The following is a 13,780-nucleotide window of genomic DNA, read 5'->3' as shown; positions in this document are numbered from 1 at the left end:
CAAAACTCACCTGTGCTGGGCAGCAGAGTCAAGGGAGAGAGTCAAGGGGAGACTTGAGTTTACTGCAAAGAAGAAAACGATGGTAAACCACATCTGTATTTTTACCAAGAAAATTCTATGGCTACACTACCAGAATGATTGCAGATGGAGGTTGGGCATTCTGGGAGAGATGTGTCCACGAGTTGTTATGGGTCAGAAACAACTTGACAGCAAAAGACAAGACTTGTCTTCTAACAGTGTTCCTAGAGTTTTTCAATCTTCCAAGTTCTTTTCAATTTTAAGGTCTAATCTTTGAAAAATATTGCTCATTATCTTCTCAATCAAAGGGTGGATCGGGGTGAAGGGAAAAAGAGAGAAAGGAGTGTTGAGATAGTGAGGTAGAGGGAGAAGAAAAAGGGAAAAAGAGAGAGAAAGCATTATGGCCTAATGGAAAGAGCAAAGGACCGAGAGTCAGATGACATGAGTTCTAATTTCATCTCTGCCAATTGCTTGTTGTGTGACCTTGAGCAAGTCAGTTAACTTATATGGGCCTCTTTTCCACCTCTGTAAAATGGAGATTAAATCCCTGTTTTCCCTTCTCCTTAGGTAGACTGTGAGTCACATGTGAGAGAGAACTATGTCCAAAAGAATTACTCCTCTCTACCTCAGCACTAAGAACAGTGCTTAACACACTGTACATGCTTAACAAATACCATGCTAAGAAGAAGAAAGACAAAAAGAAAAATAGAGAGGGAGAGAAAGAGAGATAGGAGAAATGCTTCAGATTGAAATATGGCATTATTGATGAGATTTTTTTTCCTCTTGTGTGTGTGACATAATTATCAGCGCATAAACAACAATATGTTCCACCTTTGATGATATAAGGGATGTTCCTTACTACATACATAGCTGCATTCCTATCCTAAACCTATCCAGAATTACCTGCATTGTTTTTGTTTCACTCTTTGGCATGGCAGTTTTCTTAAAGCCTGTTTTAATTTGTTATTTAATGGACTATCCTACTTTCTACGGTTGATTCTAATGAGGGTTGTACACAAAGTAAGTGCTAAATAAATGGTTGATTGTCCCAAAGTAGGTCACATGGTTTGAATTTTTTCTTCATTGTGTTTAAAACTCTCTCCCCTAGTTTCCTCTGTTAACAGTTTCCAATTCCAGTTAAAATTCATGAAGCAGCTTGGCCATTGGAAAGAATCAGGGACCTTGTTTCTAAACCCAGCTCTGTCCCTTGCCTGCTGTGTGTCCTTGGGCAAGTCACTTAACATTTTTGTGTCTCAGTTTCCTCATCTGTAAAATTAAAGTCTACCCCCTCTTACTGTGACCTCCATATGGGACAGGACTATATCTGTTCTGATTATCTTCTGTCTTTCCTGGATCTTAGTGAGTGACACATGGTAAGTGCTTAATAAATATCAATTTTATTATTATTATTATATATTATTATATAGTTATCATTCTTAACCTTCAGGAAACTATTTGAATATTCTTTTCTATATATTCTTGTCACTTGTTCCATCCAGCAAAGATGCAACTTTCCTTCAGTTCTGGAATACTGAGTGTATTCCATGATCACCTGGTTTGTCACATGTTGAAGATGATAAACCCTCACATACCCATACCTTATTTTTCAATCCCTTGAATAATTATTAAGCAAGTGTAAAACACAGGGAAATGCACAGGTACTTATTTTAAGGAGTTAAAATAAATAATGACATGTTAGGAAAAAAATATTCATTTTTACTTGCTTTGGATTTTTTGGGGGGGAGGGAGGGTGGAAAGGAGAGAGAGAAGGTATTATTTTGTGGCTCGCCCCTATCAGTAATTGTTTAGGCTTAGTAGAACAAATACATTTCACTTAGATTTCAAAGTAAAATGCATTACAAGCAACTATGTTCCATATGTTTGTTTTTATTTTCACTTGAAATCTGCCTGGATTAATTGTATTAATTGAAATACAGATTAAGGCTTGCAAACAACTTTGCAAACTTTGTCTAACATTTCATCAAACCGGCCTAAATTTTGAGTTTCAAGTTAAATTTTCATCAACATTTATTTCCACTGACTTATGGGTTAATTATACAATGCCTATATCTGTATATTTCATATAAGTTTTTCCTTCCCTATCATATAATTAAATATGGTCCAAACTTTTTTTTGTAGGAAAAATTGATGCCATTTTTTACACCTTCACCTTTTAACATATTTGAAAGAAGATCTTTGTTCTCATTTCTTCAACACTCATTTGAGTTTAAATTTACTTACCCAGTAAGTACCTGCTCATAGTATGTTCTACACATGTCACCCCATTCCTCAAAAATCTCCAGTTGTTGCCTATCAACGTCTATATCAAACAAAAACTCCTCACTACCGTCTTCAAAGCTCTCCATCACCTTGCACCTTCTTACCTCACCTCCCTTCTCTCCTTCTACATCCCAGGCCACACACTACAATCCTCTCAATCTCGCCTGTCCTGCTGTCAACCTCTGGCCCACGTCCTACCTCTGGCCCGGAATGCCCTTCCTCCTGAAATCTGTCAATTACTCTTCCCCCCGATCAAAACCCTATTTAAGGCTCACATTCTCCAAGAAGCCTTCCTAGACTAAGCTCCCCTTTTCCTCAGCTCCCACTCCCTTCTTTGTCACCTCGACTCATTCCCCACAGCATTTATGTATATATGTATATATCTATAATTCTATTTATTTATATTTATGCCTGTTTACTTGTTTTGATGTCAGTCTCCCCCTTTCCAGATTGTAAGCCAGGTGTGAGCAGGGATTGTTTATCTTTATCCCTGAACTGTACTTTCCAGGCACCTAATACAATGCTCTGCACACAGTAAGTGCTCAGTAAATACAATTGATTGAATGAATGAATAGTACCTGCTCAAAAAATGATTGTAACTTTGACTTAGGATAAATATTCCAAGCAATGACAGGTTGAAATCCACAGCCTGAAAATAAGTTTAAGTACTATTTCTTTAATAAGATGCCCTTCAGAATGACTAAACTAAGTATTCTCAACACTCCCATGGAATAAACATCTGGGCACAGAATGAAAGGAAGGTACAGGCAATATAAGCAGCACAGGAAACCAATAAGACTGGGTATGGGACACATAGAGACCCATTATGTCCAAAAGAATGTGCAAAGAACTGGCTTTCTGTAAGCATTTTTTGAAAAATAATGACATTTTAGAAATAACAAAAGGAATAACTACCACTAAAAGTTCTGATGTAACCTAATTAATCACTAAACAGGTAGCCCAGTTGATCAACAATGGAGGCCTTTACTTGGAAGAACAGCAATGGAAAATAAACATAAAAAAGGAATGCAGTAATATTAGTATCCTGGAGAAAAAATCTAATTGGTCTAGATTAAAAAATAATTCCCATTTGGTTAACAATGTTTAAGCAACTAACTGAACAAAGTATGTTTTGCCATCTAGCATGCAGAATAACATATTTTTAATACGGTCAATTATTAAGAAAGACCAAGCTATATGTAACATTCTGTGGATAAATATATATGAAGGTAAACTTTTTAATCTGTGTGCATTAAAATGTAATTTTAAATTAGCCTTATGCTTTACTGATAGTAGATCCTCCATTGAGAATATGTAAAGATTATTTCTAGTTGGATTTTATTGTCTTCAAAATGTTTCTTTTTCCTCCTTGTTCATTTTTTTTCCCACTTCAGCTTACCTTGCAGAAACTGTTTGGACATCCTATTGTCATCTATTTTCTTCACGTCTTAACCAGTGAAGATATGACAGAACAGTGCTTCAATGCTAGTGGACTGTTTTCTTGGACTTCACTATTTGTTTGTTAAATATGAGTTTCAGGTGGCATTGATGACATTTCTCCAAATGTCAGATATGACTCAATTCCCAAGGCTTAGGTGCTGCTTTATAGAATGTTAGATGCTACAATTGATCTATAAACTTTTAATTTGATCTAAATTGTGACAATATTTGTGCGACGTTTTGTCTGCCAATTTCCCAAATAACATCTCACTAGCAAGTTTCCTGCCTTTCCTGAACCCCGAACAACCCTCTCCCATCTCCCCACATTTTCCATCACCCCCACTGTCTTTCTATGCCCCAGTAAACTTTTCTCTTAGGGAACACGAATCATATCAACAGCTATTTCTGCAGGAACAACCACTATAATAAGCATGGCCTCTCCCCTTTCCCTTTCCCTTACAGGCTGAAACCCTATGTTTCCCCTCTCCTCAAGAATCACCAGTGATTGCTTATTCATTCATTCATTCATTCATTCATTCATTCATTCAATTTTTTGAGTGTTTACTGTGTATAGAGCACTATACTAGGTGCTTGGAATGTACAATTTGGCAACAGATAGAGACAATCCCTGCCCAGCAATGGGCTCACAGTCTAAAAGGGGGAGACAGGCAGCAAAACAAAACAAGTAGACAGGCATCAATACCACCAAAATAGAGAAATAGAATCATAGATATATACACATCATTAGTAAAATAGAGTAATAAATAATATATACAAATATACACAACTGCTGTGGGGCAGGGAAGGGGGTAGAGCAAAGGGAGGGAGTAGGGGCAGTGGGGAGGGGAGGAGGAGCAGAGGGAAAGGGAGGGCTCAGTCTGGGGAGGCCTTCTGGAGGAGGTGAGCTCTCAGTAGGGCTTTGAAGAGGGGAAGAGAGTTAGTTTGGCGGATGTGAGGAGGGAGGGCATTCCAGGTCAATGGTAGGACATGGACCAGGGGTTGATGGCAGGACAGGTGAGAATAAGGCACAGTGAGGAGGTTAGCAGCAGAGGAGAGGAGTGTACAGAGTGGGCTTTAGAAGGAGAGAAGGGGGGCAAGGTGATGTAGAGCTTTGAAACCAATAGTGAAGAGTTTTTGCTTCATGTGAAGTTTGATAGGCAACCACTGGAGGTTTTTGCGGAGGGGAGTGACATGCTCAGAGCGTCAAACAGAAACTCCTCACAATTAACTTTGAAGCATTCAATCACATTGTCCCGTCCTACCTCACCTTGCTACTGTCCTAATACAACCCAGCCTGCATATTTTGCTTCTCTTAAGCTAACCTTCTCACTGTACCACAAACTTATCTATCTCACCACCGATGATCGCTCACCCATATCCTGCCTCTGGCCTGGACCACCCTTCCTACTCATATCCAGCAATTACTCTCCTCTCTTCAAAGCCTTATTGAAGGCAAATCTCCAAGATTCTTTCCCTAACTAAGCCCTCCTTTCCTCTTCTATCACTCCCTTTTGCATCACCCTGACTTGCTCCCTTTATTCATCCTCCTCCAAGTCCCACAGCTCTTATTTATTTCTTTATATTAATGTCTGTCTCCCCCTCTAGACTGTAATCTTGTTGTGGGCAGGGAATGTGTCTGTTATATTGTTATAATGTACTCTCCCAAGTGCTTAGTACGGGGCTCTACACACAGTAAGTGCTCAATAAATAAGGTTGACTGACTGACTGACTGACTGACTGACCATGTCCCTGCCCAACCCTCGCTTCCTATAACAAGCTGGGAATGGGAAGAACTATACCAAAGCACAGGGGGCTGTGTTTTCAGCAAGAACTGTTACTCCCATCCCTATCTATTCTTCAAGCACTCAATACAATGTTCTGCACAAAATGTGCAAAGCACTATACTAAGTGACTGTTTTAATGGCATTTGTTAAGCACTAATAATAATAATGATGGCACTTGTTAAGCCCTTACTATGTGCCAAGCACTGTTCTAAGTGCTGGGGGAGATACAAGGTAATCAGGTTGTCCCAGGTGGGGCTCACAGTCTTAATCCCCATTTTACAGATGAAGTGACTGAGGCACAGAGAAGTTAAATGACTTCATTCAATAATTCATTCAATAGTATTTATTGAGTGTTTGCTATTTGCAGAGCACTGTACTAAGCACTTGGAATGTACAAATCGGCAACAGATAGCGACAGTCCCTGCCCATTGACGGGCTTACAGTCTAATCGACTTGCTCGAAGTCATGCAGCTGACAAGTGGCAGAGCAGGGATGAGAACCCACGACCTCTGACTTTCAGGCTACTGCTCTTTACACTTGGCCATGCTGCTTCAATTAGACCATGTTATACTGTTGGAAGAGAATACATTTGTGGGAATTATTGTTCTTTCTGTTCTTGGTCTGATGGACTTATTGGTCTATCCTTGTCCCATTCTCATGGTTGAGGGGATGGCAGGCAAAAAGAGAAAGGTGAGGTGATGTTGTATTGGGGTTGCAGTAGTTAGACTATGTGCTGGCTTCCCAATAATTCCCAATTTATTACCTTCATAGTGGATACTACTGTCATCATTAGGGTTATTGTTTAAAAAGAAAAAGGAATCTAAGGTGGCAGACGATATGAAGATGGAGTGAATTATATGTGTGAAGGCGACAAGTAAGCAACTGAGAACAAAGGACAAAGGAAAAGGATGGTAATGATATGAGGATGGAGTGAATTATGTGTGTGAAGGGGACAAGTAAGCAACTGGGAACAAAGGACAAAGGAAAAGGAGTGGTGAGATAGAAGAGAGAAGAAGAAACCATCACTGTTATCTGCAATGATGACACATGATATGAATGGTGAGACTAGGTAAAAATCAGAATGTATTGAGGAGTAAATTGGATGTGGGCAGGGAATGTGTCTGTTATATTGTTATATTGTATTCTCCCAAGTGCTTAGTGAGATCGTTGTGGTCAGGGGATGTGTCTGTTTATTTTTGTGTTGTACTCTCCTACCCCTCTCAGGGTCACACCCAGAGAGTTTCCAGTACTCTACCAGTCTCGGCTATGGGAGGGAGAGTCAAGCAGAGGTCTACCCATTTCATTCCTAGCTTGGGCAGTGGCTAGCGAGTGGAAGGCAATCTGCTCCAATCAAAACTCATCCGTGCTGGGCTGCAGCAGCACGGGAGAGAGTCGAGGGCAGAGATTCTAGTTTACTGTGTGGAAGGCAGCAATGGTAAACCACTTCTGTATTTTTATTAAGAAAACTCTATGGATACATTACCAGAACACTTGCAGATGGAGAGCCGGGCATTCTGGGAGAGATGTGTCTGTGGTGTCACTATGGGTCGGAAACAACTCGATGGCATAAGACAAGACTTTCCCAAGCTCTTAGTACAGTGCTTTGCACACAGTAAGCACTCAATAAAAACAAGTGAATGCATGAATGAATGCTCTGAACACAGTAAGCATTCAATAAATGCCCTGGTTTTGAGTTTAAATAATACATGGGCAATGTTTGGATTTTAATATTGGTTTCATTTTGTAGGGAAGCTGCCAGAGAAAGTATTTGGAATGGTGAGGCTAAAACAGTGGATATTAAATTTGGATGTGCAAAATAAGCATTATTGAATATGACCCAAACAATATGTTTTTTGGTAGTTCCATCTATGTAGCACAACAGGAATGGTTGTATACTTAACTTTGTAGGTTACCAGGAAAGTAACTTTTTGTTTCGCATTTAGTAAAAAAGGGGAAAGAAAAGAATTAGGATTTCTACCATTACAATCTCTAGCAGTAAGTACATTATTATAAGTTTTTTGTGGGCAGGGAACGTATCTGCCAACTCTGTTGCCTCCCAAGAGCTTAAGTACAGTGCTCTGCATATATTAAGCACTCAGTTAATACCACTGAATTGATTGATTATTGGAAGGTTGGCAACTGTACACAGAAAGGACTATGAAGATTTAATAAATTAAATAACTGGTAGAATTTTCTGATTGTACAAGCTGATAACCTACTGCTTAATATCAATCAATGATATTTACTGAGCACTTACTGTATGAAGAGAAGCATCATGGCCTAGTAGAAAGAGTACAGGGCTGGAAGTCAGAAGGACCTGGTTTCTAATCTCTAATTTGCCATTTGTCTACTGTTTGATCTTGGGCAAGTTACTAATTTCTCTGAGCCTCAATTACCTAATCTGTAAAATGAGGATTAAGAGTGTGAGCCCCAGGTGGGATAGGGACTGCAGCACAAAGCAATGCTTAACAACTACCATAAAAAAGAGCACTGTATTAAGTCCTTGGGAAAGTACAATACCTATTATTTATAATTTGATTTACAAATTAAAAAAGATAAAACCCCAAAAGAAATATCTACATAAACATAAGACTTGCATGTATAAGAGACTTGCAAGCTGATACTTACAGAAATTTTTTTTTAAATCAATTATTTAACAGGCACCAATGTAGGTTTGACTAAGTCAAGTTTAATGTATTTCTGTTCTACTTCATAAAACACTATTCTGGCAAAGATATGAAGGAAAGGCTGCAGAATAATATGGAGCAAAAAGTGCAGGTGAGCATCATAGATAAGTAACAGCGATGCTAGACGGTGTTTCCAGATGATGACTTCAAATGAATTTATACAGAAGGAGAATACAATGTTAAATCTGCTAGGTCTCAGGCAATTCCAGAGTACTTATTTCATTACTTAGAGAAATAATTCACAAGAATTCAAATCTAAATTCTTCAATGCCAAAATTATTGTTAAGAAGGAGATATTTGTAATTGCCATCAGAATTTGAATGAAGGACAATTTATTAATTTAGTGGATTCTGTTAGAATTACAATGACTTGGTATTTTGGAATTCCTATCATTGGCAGATAAATCGTAGGCACATAATTCAAAGACATAAGCAGTACTAGGCAAGTATAATCTTAAATAATGAAATTCAGCAAGGAAGAGGTGTAAAGAAGTAGTTAATAAAATGGCTAGAATATAGAAAGGTTTTCTGAGTTAGAGCATAAGCCCAAAATGACTTTTACTTTGAATGACATCTGATATCTGTAGGAGAATGGAGATGGAATCTGCCTCTTCAACTAAGGGAATAAACATTTAGAATGGATAGTAGAAGATAAATAACTTGAATTCATAACTGGTCAAGGTTAGAACTGGAAGGCTAATTCCCATAAGATTTAAACTTAGGTCAAACTAATTTTTTATGTATGAGTTAGATGAAAAATTAAATACCCAGCACAAAATGATTTTTAAACTATTACAAAATCAAAACAGGCCAAAAATATAGTGTCCTCTAGAGATAGGCAGTAAAGATTTACTTAGATATGGGCATCTCAGAATATTGAACCCAATTCCCCAAAACATCTCCATATGGGAGTCTAATTTCCCACTTAGGAATTGAGTATCCTATCTATTAATATGTAAGGACTTTGCCCTGTCTTGAATACCTTGTTTTGAAGCACCCATGCTTGTCAATACACTCTCTTTTAGATATTGGCTTGTCCTATTTGCACTGAAATGCTGGTTTTTTCATTATAGAATGTGGTATTTGAAATCTAGTTGAAACAGTGAAGGTGAGCAGATCATAAACCAGATTCTAGTCTCAGCTCTGATACTGACATACTGTGCAATTTTGGGTAAATTACTGGCCTTTTCTGTGTCTATAGTTTCCTCAACTATTTGAGATAATGATATCTACCATTCTGCCTCTTCTTACATCTCTTATAAAAGTAAGTGTGCTTTAAGGATGTATGGCATTATTATTATTTTCAGAGAAACAGCATAGCTTAGTGAGTGGAGCACAGGCTTGGGAGTCAGAAGGTTGTGGGTTCTAACTCTGGCTCTGTCACATAGCTGCTATGTGACCTTGGGCAAGTCGCTTCACTTCTGTATGCCTCAGATATCTCGCCTGTAAAATAGGGAGTTAGGGAGACTGTGGGTGAGTCCCACGTGGGACTGGGACTGTATCCAACTCCTATCCACCCTAGCATTTAGTACAGTGCCTAGAACATAGAATATAGCAAATACCTTGATTATTATTATTATTATTATTATTATTATTATTATTACCTGTGGCACTAGGCAAGACTTTGAATAACCATCTAAAACAGATGACAATCTTTTCCTATTGAAACAGACTAACTCACTGGAAGGAGTTACCCAACTTCCCTCAACTCTTCTCTCATTCAACCCACACATTCAATCTGTCATAAAATCCTGTTAATTCTACCATAATAACATGTCTACATTCCACCTTTCTCTCACCAAAATTGCCACCATGATGATCCAAGCACTTACCTTATCCTGCCTAAACTACTGCATCTGTCTCCTCATTGACTGCCAGGCCTCCTGTCTATCTCCATTACAATCCATAGTTCACTCCCCTGTATGGATCATTTACCAGCAAAAATGGTTCACCCATTCCCTCAAGAACCTCCAATGGCTGTCCATCCACCTCCGTGTCAAACAGAAACTCACTATCATCGGTTCTGAAGCACTCACTAAGCTTGCACCCTCCTACCATACTTCACAAATCTCAGACTATGGCATATCATGAGTCCATCACCGGGGATTTCCCCCCCTTTAATATCAGAGATTCAGTCTATGAGTCCTTTCACTGGGGAATAGTCTCCCCCTAATATCAGGTGCTCAGTGACACAGCCCAGTCCACACACTCTGCTCTTCTAGCACCAGCTTACTGATCCCTTTCCCATAGCCTCCCCCTAGCTTGGGATTCCCTCCCCATCCATATATGCCAGACCACGACTCTATTCACCTTCAAAGCATTATTAAGGTCACATCTTTTCCAAGAGCCCTTCCCCATTTAAGTCCTCCTTTCCCTAGCTCATGGATCTATGACCTTTGGTCATTTGATATTCACCCCGCCCCCTACCCCACAGCACTTATGTATATATCTTTAAATTATATATTATAAATTGTTTATTCATGTTAAACTCTGTCTCCCCTTTTAGACTGTAAACTCATTATGGGCAGGGAATATGTCCGCTAATTCTGTTGTATTGGACACTCCCAAGTGCTTAGTACAGTGCCCTGCACATGGTAAACATTCAATAAATACTATTTGTTGACTGATTTATTGATCAATTATCCCTTCCCTCCTTGATCTTTCAGGCTGACTTTCCTGCCTGCAGGATCGCTCCTCTCCAGTCCATAGTTCACTCTGCTGCTCAGATCATTTTTCTAAAAAAAAATGAGTACATATTTCTCCACTCCTCAAAAACCTCCATTGGTTGCTTATACACTTTTGAATCAAACAAAAACTCCTTATCATAGATTTTAAAGCATTCAAGTAGTTCTTCCCCACCTACTTTACCTTGACAATCTCCCACTACAATCCAATTTGAACATTCTCCTCTAAAACCAATCTACTTTCTGTATCTCAATCTCATCTGTCTCTCCTCAATCACTAAATTATATTTATTGAGCATTTAATGTACTCAGAGCACTAAACTAAGAGCTTGGGAGAGTGCAGTATAATAGAGTTGGTAAAGACATTCCCTTTCCACAAAAACTCACAGTCTACAGTCCCATCCCCTCCCCTCCCACCCCCCAGCCCCTCTTTCCCCCACACCCTCACCTATGGCTATAAGATGTGGGCACTGTCTGAAAGTCAGTCAGGCTCTGGAACCAGTCACATTGCTGAACTCTGGAAGCCATAACACAAAGTTAGCCCCTGGTTAAATACTATTTGAATGGGATGGAATTCCTGCATCTTCCCCTTTGTGATAGGATCAGTGTTTCTTAATGCAACAACATATGTAAATTGAATTACCTTGCTATTTGCTTCCTTTTCAACCCATTAATGATATTTAATGTCCTTTTGTAATAGGGCCCTCAGGCACTACTACTAAGTAATTCTACAAATTACTCCATGGGCTATACATTTTTATTATTTGTTTATGATTGGGACCTGGGTATCACAAAGATCTTCACTAAGACATATAAAAAATATGAGGTTGTTGATTACAAATTGAAAAGGACATTGTGACTAAAAGGTATGCCTCCAAATGCAAATCTTTAGAGCTGAATAAGACAGGGAGATCAGCATTCTAACTGATATCATATGCACTGGCTCTTTCCTTCTCAGGCCTAAGACAATTCTGGATAGCAAGTTAGGTGCTTAGGAAGGTAACATTCAGTCACCAAAGTTGCTAGAGAACCATTTATAATGTTGGTATTTGTTAAGCGCTTACTATGTGCCGAGCACTGTTCTAAGCGCTGGGGTAGACACAGGGGAATAAGATTGTCCCACGTGGGGCTCACAGTCTTAATCCCCATTTTACAGATGAGGGAACTGAGGCACAGAGAAGTTAAGTGACTTGCCCACAGTCACACAGCTGACAAGTGGCAGAGCTGGGATTCGAACTCATGAGCCCTGACTCCAAAGCCCCTGCTCTTTCCACTGCGCCACGCTGCATTTATGGAAACACTGGGGCAGTATACTAAATAAGTCTTTAGTAGCTTGAAAAAGTGAAGTCCCCACCCAGTAAACATTTACTCCCAATACAAATACATTTAGCTAGAGAGAATACTATTATTTATTTGAGAATTATATGGTACTTCCACTGACATTATCCTATTATTTAATTTGTTCTTAAAGATTTGCTGTTTGAGGGCATGTATTGTTATACTCACATTATATGGAAACAGGTTCAGAGCATTAAGAGCCTTGTTCAAAATCAGACAATGAGCTTGTGGTAGAGAAAGAAATATTCAGTCTAAGAAAGCTACTAAGGGTATAACAATATGCCCTCAAGAATAGCACAGAGCAGAGCGTGCCCTTTCTGCCTCCTGTACTTTCTATCTGAGGTATGCACATACCATCAAATAGAATCAATGTCTGGGATACAGTGCCCTGCACTAGCTGTAATAGTACTAATAGTTGTAGGAGTTAGAGTATTTGTAAAATGCCTACTGCACTGTCTTAGATGCTGGGAGAAAATATTCAATGAGAATTATATATGATTCCTGGCCCCAAAGGGCCCCATAATCAAAGACTAAGGGAAAAAGAAGGATGGCTACAAAAATATAATGAAGGACAAAACAGTGACAACTGAAGCAAAATGAGACAAGGACAATGATAAGAAATTTACAACAGACAATTACTCTCCCCACCTTCAGGTCCTTATGAGAAGCAGTGTGGCTTAGTGAAAAGAGCATGGGCTTGGTAGTTCTAATCCCAGCTCTGCCACTTATCAGATGTGTGACTTTGGGAAAGTCACAACTTCTTTGTGCCTCAGTTATCGCATCTGTGAAATGGGGATTAAGACTGTGAGCCCAACATGGGACAACCTGATTGCCTTGTATCTATCCCAGATCTTAGAACAGTGCTTGGCACATAGGAAGCAATTTAAAATACCATCATCGTTATCACTGAAGGCACATGTCCTCCAAGAGGCCTTCCCTGAGTAGGCCCTCATTTCCTTTTCTCTCACGCTCCTTTGCAGATATGCACCCTTTATTCACCCCTCCCTCATTGTGTGGGGACAGCACTAATACATATCCATAATTTATTTATATTAATGTCTGCCTCTCTAGATTAAGATTTTCCTGTAAACTTATTGTGGACAGGGAATCTGTCTAGCAACTCTGTTACATCGTACTCACCCAAGTGCTTAATACAGTGCTCTTCACACTGTAAATACAGAATAAATAGAATTGATTGATTGAGAAATACAAAAGTAGTAGAACACTGTGACTAGAGAAGCCAAATGTCCATCTTGTTGCAGCTTGGTCCAGGAGTTCCAACAATCACGGGCACAACCACAGGACAGACTTCCCAACATTCTAGGCTGGCTAGAATGCCAGGCTGGATCAGGGACTAGCAGAATCCTCGGGGTGCGAGCCTGAGCAGCCTCCCTCCTGTAATGGTCTGGTTTCAAGGAATTTGTTGTGGGATCATACCAGAAGAGTTTCTTCTCTCCACACCTTCTGATGCAGGTTAAGTCTAGTTGAAGTGTCAGAAAAGTAGACCAGAAGCAGTTGTGTTGGTGGCCTGAACTGCCAAATATCAAGCA

The 13,780-nt window shown here is 39.3% G+C and overlaps 1 non-coding gene across 1 annotated transcript; it reads left to right on the top strand.

The window, feature by feature from the left end:
• Positions 1 to 6,736: 6,736 nt before the first annotated feature.
• On the top strand, positions 6,737 to 6,874 carry LOC114809783. Its single transcript, XR_003757560.1, has one exon. It is a non-coding gene; the product is annotated as a small nucleolar RNA SNORA7 (small nucleolar RNA).
• The last annotated feature ends 6,906 nt before the right edge of the window (positions 6,875 to 13,780 follow it).

Source organism: Ornithorhynchus anatinus, chromosome 2 (genome assembly GCF_004115215.2).
Source record: "Ornithorhynchus anatinus isolate Pmale09 chromosome 2, mOrnAna1.pri.v4, whole genome shotgun sequence".
In the NCBI taxonomy this organism is placed as follows: domain Eukaryota; kingdom Metazoa; phylum Chordata; class Mammalia; order Monotremata; family Ornithorhynchidae; genus Ornithorhynchus; species Ornithorhynchus anatinus.
Note: the sequence above shows the minus strand (reverse complement) of the source record. Positions and strands in the feature narration are given on the sequence as shown.